Source organism: Taudactylus pleione, unplaced genomic scaffold (assembly GCF_031769625.1).
Source record: "Taudactylus pleione unplaced genomic scaffold, aTauple2 ptg000967l, whole genome shotgun sequence".
In the NCBI taxonomy this organism is placed as follows: Eukaryota; Metazoa; Chordata; class Amphibia; order Anura; family Myobatrachidae; genus Taudactylus; species Taudactylus pleione.
The window spans coordinates 9,993,819-10,008,058 of NW_028285368.1; the positions used below are offsets into that span (position 1 = coordinate 9,993,819).

A 14,240-nucleotide genomic window follows, 5' to 3' on the forward strand; every position below is an offset into this window, starting at 1 on the left:
CGTTTACCACTGTAACAAATCAAGCCAAATATTTTGCATAATAGATGACGGGCAGCAATTTGTATAATGATGCTCCTTCTGGAAAGTGTGTTTGTTAACGTGTATCAACTATTCCTTAGGTGATATAACAGACTCTTTTTGATCTCCCTACTTTATAGTACAAGTGGTAGGTGCAAAGTCAATTATTGCTGGGTTATCTTTTCCATTGTCAAAATAAACTATTCATAAATACCTCCATGCATATAAAAAAGACAGTTAAAATTTCATAGAATAACATAAAATACATTGATCAAAAATCATGAGAATATATAAAATAGCAGTAAAATACAATATCATTGTTCAGCAATCAGACTAAATCAGATGTGGATCCAAGTTAGGGGAAATCTAATAAAAGACATTGCAATAAGTACTATAACACCATCATAATTCTATAGAAACTGTTCTATAAAGAATAAGACAAAATTAGTTTCATATCTTAATCTCTAATTTATTTAATTAATTATCTTAATCTCCAATTTAAATAGTTCATGCAGGGCTATCATATTTAATATTCCTTTATATAAGGATTTAATTAGCCATAAAAAGATTATGTGATGAAAATCAGGACATATTTCATATCAAGACAATTATTAAGAATTTTAAACTAGCAGAAAGAGATAGGAGAGGAAAGAATCAGATCACAAAATTAAGGAAAACTATACTTATCCAAATAGGTTTGAATATACATTTTGCATGGGCAAGCAAGATAGTTTAGCATCACCATCCTAATTATTCCCATTGGGGGACAAGGGACCTTGACATAAAAGTCATTGGTCCACTGTCCCAATCAACTACAAAATGATTATTAAATCATGTATATTTTACTGAATTTTTCAACATACAAAGCTATAAAGTATTAAACATCCCAACACCCCAAATTATACAAGTTGCCTTTGCAATAAAACTGAAAGAGATAAACAATTTGTTCTGACAAGTCTGCCGGCATACACCCCCACTCTCAACTACTTTCAGTGCTGCAAAAGGAATTGCCATCGCAGCACAGAAGTGGTGATTAACGCCCGAGGGGGATCGAATACCACCAATAACATCACCCGGTCACCGCACACAATCCTTTAGTGCGATACCAGCAGCACTTAGGGATAAGTAGAGCGGACGGGCAACCCCATTCTGCAGATGCATCTGACTTTGTGAGATTATTGCCGTTCTTCAAGTGCATGTACCAAATATTAGAATCTTAATCACATAAAAACTGATAAACACTGCAGCATATAACTTTTGCAATATATGCACACTGATGGTTTTCTGAATATATGCACACGGATGGTTTTCTGTAAACTCTGTATAGTCATCCTAAACTTGTGAGGGAGAGTAATTGGCTATTAGTGTATCACCCACACAAACACACACCTGATTGTTCTCCTAAGTAGAAGAGGGACTATTAACAACACCCACCCTCAATTATTTTTGTTGTGTCTATTATATGTTTGTATTGTAAATGTTTGTCACTGTATACCGACATTAGATGTAAAGAATATCTTATGCTGGAATCATTTTAAAGTTATTTAAAAGTGATATACAATTTCCTTCTAATTTAATAAAACAATGTAGCATAATGTGGAACAGGGGGACAATACAGTATGACATTATGTGAACTGGGAGCACAACAATGTGGCATAAAATTAACTAGGGCTCGAAACTAAACCATTGAGGAGAGATGTCTCTCTGAAAGCATTGGGGGCCACTTCAAATTGTTGCTATAAGTCCCACAAAGTTCTAGCCGTTTCTAGGCAATGGCTATAACTGAGGCAGCACCTGTCTCCAGTCATAAAATTACCCCCATTGAGAAGAGGTCAAGCCAATGCTGCATTATTTCCAGTGGACCAAATAAGGAACTTGACCTTGTACCTTCTTAGACTACAACATTTTCTAAACCAAAAAGCAGACAAAGTGTAAGTGCTTGACAATCAAAGGGTCAACTGTATTTAGGACCAAATTTAACAGATGGTTGCTTCAGTTTAATATTATAGGTAGACTGCCATACTTTCCCTCCCACTCTGAAGTTACAAACCCATGATACATGTCAAAAAACTTTTTGGGTTGAACAGTAGTTCATGCAGCCTAGACTTTTCCAAATATTCCCACATCTTTCAGAGGTTTTTTTTAATAGCTATAGTGTCAGAATCCAGGATATCAGCAAATTAACAAGCTTTTGGCTGCTGGCCATAAACACAAAAATCGAATAATATAATTGATGATGTATGAGGTATTTCTGTAAGTAAACACTACCTAAAGAAGTGACTTCGACCAACCCATATATTATACAGGTAGGAAATATTACATCTAAGATATTGTTCCAGTAAAGCTGGGTACACACTAAACCGCGTGTGTACCCAGCAATCAGTCTTATCATGCGGCCAGTACACATTAGACGATCCGGTGCCCGACATGACGGCCCTTACCGCATCCCAGTGCATGGGGTCGTCAGCCACATCGTCAGGTTGGGCTGCATGTAGGGCCGATCTAACAATGAGGCTGACGACCCCACGGGAGCATGCACCACCCGACAAAGTGTACATTCATGACGACTTTGATGATTTGTCGTTCGATCCATCGGAATCTGGCAAACTGTTCAAAATATTGCTAAGTGTGTACCTTTTACTCTTTCCATTTACCCACTTGTTTGTGGAAGATAGGCTTAAGAGAAACTAAAATGAATACCTATCATAGAACAGTGTAATATACTTTGATCCTCTAGATGATTTTGTAATGGAAGCCTATGTAATTTAAAAATATTGTGTTCATTTGTAACATGAAGCTAAGAACTTGGGAGATGGAAGACCGGAAAGAGGAATGAAGTATGTGTCACGGTCTAGGTTTTATGCAGATCTGCCTCGGGAACCTTAGGTAATACGGATGTGCATAGGAAACAAGGTGGCTTGACAATACTTTGGCTTATGAGTGTGAACAGGAGTTTAAGTACACTTGTGACAGGTAGGAACCACAGACTTGTGATAAGCATGGATATTGGACTGGAACCGGAGTTAACAGACCAGGTCCACTGGGCAACACCTCGTCTGTGAACCTTGAAGGCCAGTAAGACCAGATATATACTCCTGGAATGAGGGTGACCTTTAGAATGCAGAACAGTATAGTACTGGTAGATAGGAACTCAGAACTCAAGCCAGGAATCGGAGTCTTATGTAGTCAGAATACAACTTGCGGAAGCAGCAACTCTGGTACTGCTCTGATGCAAGACCTGGAACTAGAACCAGTGGGAACTCAGAAACAGTACTGGACTCCACAGTGTACAGATTGTATACTTAACACTGAATCCTAACCCTGGAACCAGCACCCTTCTCTGTACCAGACCAAACCAATAACACAGTGCAGGGAAACCAATACAGAGTCAGCACAATAGTATAACTTGGACAACACTAAGCACAAAGTAATACAACATAAGTAACTTGCATGCACTGTCCCAGCGGCATGATGGAATGAAGACCGCGGGTATACTCCCCGGCTCTGCACTGAGAAGTACAGTTGGAATGCAGTGTGGAAGCTACCACGCTATCAGGTGATAATACACAGCGGCAGATGAAAGGCAATATATTTGCTGACTGAGGCGAAGTGGTTGGAGCAGATCTGTAAACAGCGTGGAATCTGCGGTGCTGACAGGTAATGCTACACAGCGGTAGATGGAGAGCTGGTAGTTTTAAACTCGCTGGCTGACCAGAGTGGAAGAAACAGGTCTGTGTACAGCGTGGGAGCTGCGGTGCCAGCAGGTGATGATACTCAGCGACAGATGATAAATAGTGAGAGTCCACGAAGTAGCAGATAGTCACAGAGGACACGATCACAGGATACAGGAGTAAGCATGGAGCCTAGTACTATCCTGGGAGGGAACACGTTGTTCAGGCAATGGGTTGTTCACAGGAACTGGTTTAAATAGGAGGCGGTGAATAGCCATTGGTCAGACTGACCAGGTGAGCACAGAGGTGCATTTGTTAACCACAGGGAGGCGTCCCTGGGATGTCTTGGAAACAGAAATAAATTAATGTTTGAATCTGAAAGGAATGCTAAGACCCCAATTTGTGACAGTACCCCCTCTTTCACGAGTGTCCACCGGACACTCAGGACGGGGCTTAGCAGGATACTTGCAATGGAATTTTTTTGATTAAGTCTGGAGCTTGGACATCAGAAGCTTTAATCATTGATCTTTCCTCTGGTCCTTAAGCTTTTCAATCCATCAAATAATGTAAGTTGTTTTTCCTGAAACAATAATCAACAATCTTCTTTACCTCATACTCCTCACTCTGTTCAGTCTGGACAGCCAGAGAAGTCAATTTTGGGGAATAAAATGGATTTAGAACTAATGGTTTGAACAGAGAAACATGAAATTAGTTTGGTATTCTGAGGTATGCAGGTAACCGCAGTTTGTAGGAAACAGGATTGATGACTTTATAATAATAATAATTTAAAATGGACAGATGAATCAAAGTGCAAATTTCATGGTTGGTACTGTAAGATGAAGATTGCGGGTGGATAACCGGACTTTGTCTCCAACTTTCATGCTGGGATTAATTCTGCTTGTTTCATCTGCTTGTACTTTGTAACATTTAGAAGACATGAGTAAGGCTTCTTTCACACAACGCCAGTTATCAGCAAAGTTTCTGATAAATTGCCATGAGGCCAGCACTGTATCAGCTAGAAGTGGTGTGAATAATGAAACTCTGGGATACAGACCAAAAACTGTATAGAACAGAGTAGTAGATGAGGATTCGTGATAATGTTCGTTATGTGCAAATTCAGCCCAAGGTAGTAATTAGACACAGTCATCCTGTGAAGAGGAAATAAACATGCAAAGAAAGGACTCCAGATCCTGTTTGATTCTCTCAGTCTGTCAGTTGGACTGCGGATGGTACGCAGATGAGAAATTGAGCTTAACTTAAAGACCTTGTCACAGTGGATGCCAGAATTTGGCCCCAAATTGAACACCTCTGCTGATATGATATCCTCAGGGTATTCATGTGACCAGAAATTACTCCAAGTCATCACACATGAGAACTTTGAAAACATGTTTATGATCTGGCATGCGCTATAGATTGTCCCAGCATACAAATGTCTTTATGACTGATGGAATCTGACAATTACAATGCTATCGTCTCATATTGTATATAAAAAGAATAAATATGTATCATAGTGTAATTCTGATAAAAAGTTAAAAACACCCCACATGTGTCTGAATGATGGGAGAAGTGGTGGCTGAGTCCTTTTCTTAAGTTTTATAGTCCCAATCCACTATGACTCCAATATGAGATGAAAATCTTATAACATGTGAGGAAGCTTACATGTATGCTTACTTCAACACAGTGTTAGCAGGCACATAAAGGTTTCTTTAAGGACCTCCTAATTTCCAAAGTAGGTACACCATATGATAAAGTGTTTTCCTTTGTGAGAAATGGAACCAGAATAAATCAAAGGACAATGGGCCTGATTCAGCAAGGAACGCAGTTGCTAATATGCACGATCGGTTGATTAATTTGCATTGCGCATGCATATGCATCGCAGTGCGCGAACTAGCAATTACGATGGGAACTGCGTTTGAAGAGGCTATGCAGACCCCGAGCAGAGTGATTGACAAGAAGTGCCGTTTGTGGGTAGTACCGGGGGGGTTGTTGGGCGAACGCAGGCGTGCCAGTGCGTTTCAGTGCGTCACATGGGTGTGCATAAATTAGCCACTGCGATACCAGACGCCTCCTGAGGTCTCATAGCGTGTGCTGAAGTTAGCAATTGCTGAATGAGGTCTGACCTGCCTTAAAGGTGGTAAGGGGAACACTCAGCGCATACAATTCCCCACGGAGAAATTAGACCTGAGAGATAAAGATAACATACACACCAAGACCCTGCCTTTAAGCACAAGGTGCAGACTTTACCAAATGTGATTTGAGCCACTTCTCCAAAGCCTTAGCAGTATTGACCACGATCTAAGGTACGGAAATTTTTGGAGTGTGTACTACAAGTCCTTGGCGTTATTGACCACAAGCCCTAATTTCACTGTGCAATAAGATCATTGTGCAACACATAACTCAAGCACAGAGTGAGTAAAACGTTTACACGTATCACTCTGCAGTAGGGCTAGAATAAATGGCACCTTAAGCAAGTTGGACACACCACGCAAATTTGCACATATAGTATATGTTTCATGTTACATGTTGTATTTTGTATATGACATATTTTATGTTGTATACCAGTATTAGATTATTCATTAATTATACACTCTATATGCACATAATTTTTTTAACGATTCATACCGCTCTATATATATTCTTAATATTTCTGATCAACCATTTATATTTTACACAGATTGACTATATTTATTTCTTTATATATTTAAAGGTCTATTGTATGCTCTGAGTGTTCCCCTTACCGGTATGCAACCGGGAAGACGGCGTACCTAATCCCCGACAGCCGGCTTGCCAACTGCTTAATCCCGGCGAGGGTTAATTGACCGGTTAATAATTTGAGCGCTGGTAACTGGCTACTGGTTTATAAAATAGATTTATTCAATAAAAAACAAATAATTTTACATTGCATCAATCCAATCTTTCCAACACAAGTGGAATCATTAATAAGGCTAAATTGACACAATTTAAGGCACGGATCCGGCTTTATCTATTTAAAACAATATATAGCATACGACATATGAAACATCGATGTATATTAAAATCAATCTGACGATATCAAACACTTTTTTATCATATATCATTAGGCATCGATTCAATCCGATTTTGGTAGCAGAGTATGGAGTTGGAGATTAATAATGGTCAGCGGATATATATTAGTAGTTGTTAGTATAGATATCCATACACTGACAGTTAGTATGTAAATAGACAGGAATAAAATTCTGGACACCTGTTTCTTCCAGCTAATGGAGCTCTTGATTGAGTATAGGGGGAAGAAGATTAAGGATATACAGGTTGAAATTGAGAGTATTCAGGAAAATACTCTAGAGTTCCAGGAAAGAGATGTTAAAGTTAACAAGAAACTAGAAGAGTTTGAAAAATCAATTATACAGATAAAAGATAAAAAATTAGAGAGAGATAGAGTTGACTATGAAAGAGGGAGAGTTAGATCTTATAATAGGGGGGGGCAGACCCCAATCAAGACCTGGTAATAGGTATAGTCAGTGGAATCCAATTAAATACTATAGATCAACATCTAGATCTAGAGTATTAGAACACTATAATGATAGTGACACATTTTCTAAAAAAGGAAGGAAAAATAGTGAACAAACACCCACCACACATGGGTTTATACATAAAAATAGATATGAGTGTCTGGATAATGAAGAGCCTAGACTAACAGTGGAAGAAAAAGGAGGAGCTAGATCTAAAGTAAAGATATCAAATATTAATGAACAACAATCTGATTCTTATGATTTTTTAGGAAGAGGCCACACAAGGTAGTATCAACCACACAGAAACGTACTAAGGGCCTGATTCAGAGCCGATCATAAGCGGCCGCTCGTTTGTTCCGAGCGATGTTTGTACAACTGCGCATGCGTACGGATCGTAATACGCATGCGTGAACCAGTCAGTGCGGCCAAAAATCATTTGTTCGCTAAATAGCGAATGCCTGCTATTTTGAGTGACAGGAAGAAGTGTATGTGGGTGGTAACAGGGGAAGGTGCTTGAAAACGGGGAGTGGAGATCAGAACGCAGGCGTGCTTAAAGGTCAAAACGGGCGTTTTATGGGTGTGCATAATTAATACAGCAGCGTCATTGACCACGTCACTGGGTTATTTTATAGTCAGAACTGCTCGCAAGATTGTGGTAGGAAAAACCAACCACAAGAATAGCGAGCAGTTCATACGCTGGTCGATGTACTAGATTAATCTAATAAATGGCGGATATGACGTAGGATGCGAGCGGCCAGGGTGCGTAGTTTCCCAAAAAACGACCGCAAGTTTTGTTCGCTCGTTCAGACATAGAGGCGTGAACAGACCGCAAAGAGCGAACGGTTCATTTGAATAGCCACCCCTTTTTTCTGAACGAGCGAGCGCAAATAGCGTCCGGCTCTGAATCAGGCCCTAAGTCAACACAAAAGAATAAGAGATGTAGAGGTGGGAGACTTAGGACGAGGAAAAAGTTTAAAAAAGTTATAAATGAGAAAAGTATTTTTAATCTATCAACTAAAGTCCTGAGTACACCAGAAAAAGCCTTACTAAGCAAAGGGTTGAAATATGCTCCAGCTAAAAAACCAAATCTATTTACTTTATTTGTTGATTTAAATAGATTCATCAGAAATTAAGCAGAAAGAGATATTTTGCACTTAAACAACTTAAATATAAAGCTGATGAATCAGTTCCAATTATCATTGATGAGGATGATAATGAAGGAATTGAAGCATTTGAGGAACTTGCTTTGGAAGGCTGCTCTGGTAACATCTCTACAGTACAAATCTATGATGTTGGGGGTACTATTAAAAAAACCACAAATGCTTAAAAAGAAATCTGAATTTTATCCTTTACAGTATAGAGGGCCCTGTGTGGAAGGGTTTTACAGACTAACGATGGATGACTTTAGAAATTTATGTGAAAATGCCGATAAAACTCCACTTAAAGATAATCTTACTTATGATGAAAGAAAAGCATTAAAGGTACTCAGATAAGGATATAACAGTAAAAATGGCGGATAAAGGTGGAGGGGTTGTGATACAAAATACAAATGATTATCTGAAGGAAGCATATACACAGTTAAATAATAGTTTGTTCTATAGAACCCTTCCTCAGAACCCTACTGAAGATTTTCAGTGTAAGTTCAAGGTGTTGTTGGACGATGCCCTGGCCAGTGGTGCAATCTCCAGAAAAACTTGGCACTTTTTATTTGTCACATATTCCATCATCCCCACTTATTATCATCTTCCTAAAATACACAAATCCCTCACTTCACCTCCCGGGAGTCCCATTATTTCGGGGATAGGGTCCCTCACATCGAACTTATCTCACTTTGTGGGTGTTCATTTGCAGAGCCACGTAGTCACTCTAAAATCATATATAAAGGACACCACACAATTTCTGAATATTACTTCCTTACTTGTGACGTAGAGCCCCTTTATTTTAATATTCCACATACTAAGGGAATTGAGAAAATCTGGCAGTATCTGGATAGAAATCCCAATATGGAGGAAGGACTGCGTGACTTTGTAATGGCATCCATAAAATTCATATTAGAACACAACTATTTTTTGTTTGACACCAAATATTATTTGCAAACACAGGGGACTGCCATGGGGACCAGGTTCGTCCCTAGTTATGCCAATCTTTATATGGGCTCGCTCGAGGAGGAGCTCATCTGGGTCGGCGACTTTGGGGCAAACCTGGTCCTCTATGGCAGGTATATAGATGATTTATTTTTTATTTGGATGGGGATAGCACATCTATTTATGATTTTGTTAAACACTTAAACACTAATAATTATGATCTGAAATTCACCAGCACCTTCAGTTCTACACATATTCAATTTCTGGACATTGCACTACTGGCCATGGAAGATCAAATATATACAGAGACCTTTTTTTAAAAAGGTTGACTCTAATAATTTTTTACAATATGGCAGTAGTCATTTAAAAGCTTGGCGTAATAACATTCCAAAAAGCCAATTTTTTCCGCATAAAAAGAAATTGCTCCAGTGAAGTAAAGTATCAAGAGCAGGTGAAAAAAGTATATGAAGCATTCGTGGAACAAGGGTACCCAACGTACATTTTGGATAAAGCGCTGGAAGACACATTTAAAAAGAATAGAAAGGAGTTACTGATGGAAAAAAAATTACAGAAACAGGATAAGGACTGGAAAACATATTGTCCGTTTATTACACAATATAATACTCATGCTTATGCAATAAAAGAGATCATTAGAAAAAATACATCTATACTAAAGGCAGACTCAGCTTTAGGTCCCATCATTGGTGATGATATTAAGATTGTCTATAGGAAATCTGACAATTTGAAACAGAAATTAGCCCCTAGTATGTACAAGAAAAATTGCGATATTAATGAAAGGAGAAATAATAATGTAAGTATTAGACATAATGTAGATGACCATCTAAGATGGTTACCAGAAAAACTAAAAGGTTTTTTTTAGATGTGCAAGGGAGAAATGTATGACATGCAAAAATTCGGGACATACGGACATCACTTTTCAATCTAAAGTCTCATCGGAAGTATTTTATATAGAATCTTTTCTTAATTGTAATTCCAACTACGTTATATATATATTATTGAGTGTGGATGCGGCCTTCAGTATGTGGGACGTACCACACGTACACTTAACATCAGATTTCTAGAACACCGTAGAAATATCATGAAGAATAATTCTACACATAGTTTGTCTAAACATATATCAGTCTGCAATAAGGGTGATATGAGTAAAATTAAAGCCATTGAACAAATAAAAAGTACTGAGAGAGGTGGTAATAGGTTCAATATATTGTGTAAAAGGGAGGCGTACTGTATCTTTAGGTTACAAACCTTGGAACCAGGAGGTCTCAACGAAACAATTGAATTGAATAATATATAATTTTTGGTCCATTGTCAAGCTCTCTTTTCCTCCTCTATATTCTTTTGTATATATTATTTACATGAATGAGTTTTATATGTGGTATGGGTATCTATCGGAATTAGTATATTCCATGCGGTTATCTATTGGAATTAGTATAATATGTACTCTTGCCTTTATGTGGGTTTTTTCCTAACTATAATGATTATTTTTATAGTAGCATATTATGGTGGTTTGTATAATATTTACACATCTAGTTTTGAACTAAATAATGAAAGAGACCTAATGGTCCCATATTGACGACCATCTTCTATTTATATTGTTGAAAGATTCCTAACTGAGTCCTATATTAGATCTTTATAAATTATTTTAGTATATCTGCCATTTATATTATTTATTTATTATTAATTATGACATGAAGTTATTTTTTGTTTCTTTCTCCCCCCCTTTCAAAGGAACAGGTTGTAATATGGTTGTAAGTAGGGATTTAATAATTTATAAATAACTACTCACCATATGATTAATTGTAAGATATACATTTTGAAATACAGATTGACATCTAAGGTGAAGGATACTCTAATGGTTAAATGTTGGCTTTATATAGGCACCTCAAAGTATGACAAGACATAAATTAATGAATTGTACAAGTTGTATATATTATTTTTTTATTATAATATGTGAGTTTTGATGATTTACTCTTTTGAAAAGCATCAGTGCAATACATTATGAGTTGGAATCGTATTTCCCTAATAAGGATTGAAAGTGAACCAATGAATGCATACTAAGAGGGATATAAGACAGCTACAATGGGTAGTGAGTTATCTTCTGAGGTAACCGCCGTGTCATAGGGCGGAGAAATGCGTCAGGGGACTTGTGGAACGCAAACCGGAAGCTACAAGCCCGATACCGGAAGTAGCGGAGCATGAGGGAGCCAGCGTGTTCCAGCGTGTCTCAGTGACTTACACACAGCCAGCAGTAAGCAGTGCTGTGAATCAGTAATAGAGGTCCCTTTGTCTGAGGCTACATAAAATATACCTCTGGACCGCTTGATCAACAGCGCTGTTACTATTGACACACTGTGTCCAACACTGACTTTTACAAGTGGCCAGCATTGTCCAATTTCCTCCCCCTGCAGTGGGGTAGAGGTCAGCTCCATTTGGCTATACCTTTCCCATATGAAACGGATGGTAACGTATGAAATATACAGCAGCAGAAATATCCTGCAAATTTCTTATTATAAGCTGCTCTCTATCATCTATTTAATTGTGACTGTATGCGACTGTCTATTCACATACTGTCAGTGTATGGATATCTATACTAACAACTACTAATATATATCCGCTGACCATTATCAAGTTCCAACTCCATACTTCGCTACCAAAATCGGATTGAATCGATGCCTAATGATTTATGATAAAAAGTGTTTGATATCGTCAGATTGATTTTAATATACATCGATGTTTCATATGTCGTATGCTATATATTGTTTTAAATAGATAAAGCCGTATCTGTGCCTTAAATTGTGGCAATTTAGCCTTATTAATGATTCCACTTGCGTTGGAAAGATTGGATTGATGCAATATATAATTATTTGTTTTTTATTGAATAAATCTATTTTATAAACCAGTAGCCAGTTACCAGCGCTCCCATAATTATCATTTTTTCTAGTATTGTAATATTTTGTGGTAAATTTCCAGATTTACCTGTGTGGGGGCAGCTCCAACGGCAAATTTTATTCATCAGAACCACATAATTGGTGATTAGACTTTTGATTAGCGCCCACTTTTATTTTTCTATTTTAAATGACAGGTGTCTAAATCTAGACGCCCGGCATCCCGATCAAAGGAACGCCAGGCGCCGAGTGCGGATAGCCACGGGGGGGGCGAGGGTTAGGCACCCCCTTGGGAGGTTAGGTTCAGGCTAGGGGAAGGGGGCGTTAGCGTTAGGCACCCCGGGGGGGACTTAGGGTTAGGCACCCCCCCGGGAGGTTAGGTGTAGGTGGCGGGGAAGGGGGGGTTAGGTTTTTGCACTTAGAGGGGGGATTAGGGTTAGGCACTGGGGGGGAAGGTTAGGGTCAGGCACCCCTAAGGGAGGGTTAGGGGGTAGAATTATGTTAGAGAATACTTACCTTGGACGATCAGGATTTTTTCCTCTGCCGGGATGCCGCTGTCAGGATTCCAACCGCCGGGCATGGGTCCGGCAGTAAATCATACCGATTACCCCTTACCACCTTTATGTGCCCATAGTGAGGTTTAGTAGTGCCCTCACCACACATATCAGCTACAATACTAGCCAGACCACTATAGTTTAGTGCAGTCCATCTTTCCATTTTTATTGACCTGCCTTAACTCTGCGTATGGGTCCGATGTTACCGATTGTTTTGCTATGTTGCCCTAGTATATGGACGTGTGTGAGGGGAAGTGGACGTCCTTATGTTAGGCTGTGATCGCAATAAGATTGCAAACATTTGCATGTCACCACTGATATTAGCAACTGCGTAGCGTGCGTATTAGCAGAATAGCGAACCTTGCTGAATCCGGCCCAATGTCCCTAGCATAATCTGAAAATGTATTGTATTGAAAATGTATTGTTTAAAACTGGAGCAAGTATCCATGCTACTGAGTTGAAAATATCAGAATCCACAAATGGATAGATGACACCCGGGTAACCCATTAGACTGTGGATTTGGACCAGTGGATCAAGTGGAGTGTATGTCTAATATTTTTTTCTCTATATGAGGTCTGTTGGTGAAATTGTTTGGTCTGTGTTGCATTAGATTGCAGCGCCATTTTAGTGTTTTTGTTTATTGTTGATGTTTATGATCTGAGCTTTCTGTAAAGAAATGGTATGGCATCCTGGTGTTTAATCTTTAGTTTGTATTACAGATAAAAAAATCTAATAGAGTGCAATTAAACTTTCCAAATTTGTACTTATTTTCCATTCTTCTTTACCACTTCTTCTCTCTACTTCCTTGGTTTACTCATGGAGTTTTTCTTATTTCTGTAAGGCAGTACCATATCAGGGTGACTCTGCACCCTGGTCTGGTACCCTCTGCCCCCTAGAGCAGATTACATCACTTCACGCAGGGGGAGCTGTGGAGACACAGGAAGGTGGCTGGCATGTGCGTTCTGAGGAGGGGCCCTGACACTTTCCTTGCAGTGGGGGTGCCTTTCCAGGTACCACGCAAGGTAAAACAGTGTGGCCGGGCACCATCGGGGTAGCGGCCATTACACCTCCTTGGCTTTGCTTAGCTGCCCTGATCACACACCACACATTACTGCCCTGATGGAACTTTTTTTTCTTTGCTTCAAATTATTATACTGCTATAGTGTTGACTTATAGAATTTATTCTACATGGGAATTATTTTTCTAAAGTACTAAAAGAGCATTACATTTTGATATTAGGCAAACTTAAATTGCATTTCCAAAACATAATCAATGTTTTTTTAGATTCTTAAACTGAAAATGGTTTCATACTATTTGTCTTCCCTTTTTTAAGATTTACAATGTCTTAAATATTTATTCACGTTGAAGCAAGGAAACATCCAACTATATCTAGAAAAAGATACATTTCCATTGGAAATTATTGGACTGTAATATACCCTTTGTTCTCTCTCATGCAGATGCTGGCCCAGTGTTTACTTTTCCTACACTTATGTTATTTTATTTTTATTGTCCTTTTAAT

The 14,240-nt window shown here is 38.7% G+C and overlaps 1 protein-coding gene across 1 annotated transcript in view; it reads left to right on the forward strand.

Annotated features, from left to right (window-relative positions):
• Positions 1-14,240, forward strand: part of SHOC1 (shortage in chiasmata 1) — a 420,839-nt gene that overhangs the window by 170,730 nt on the left and 235,869 nt on the right. The window lies entirely within an intron of this gene.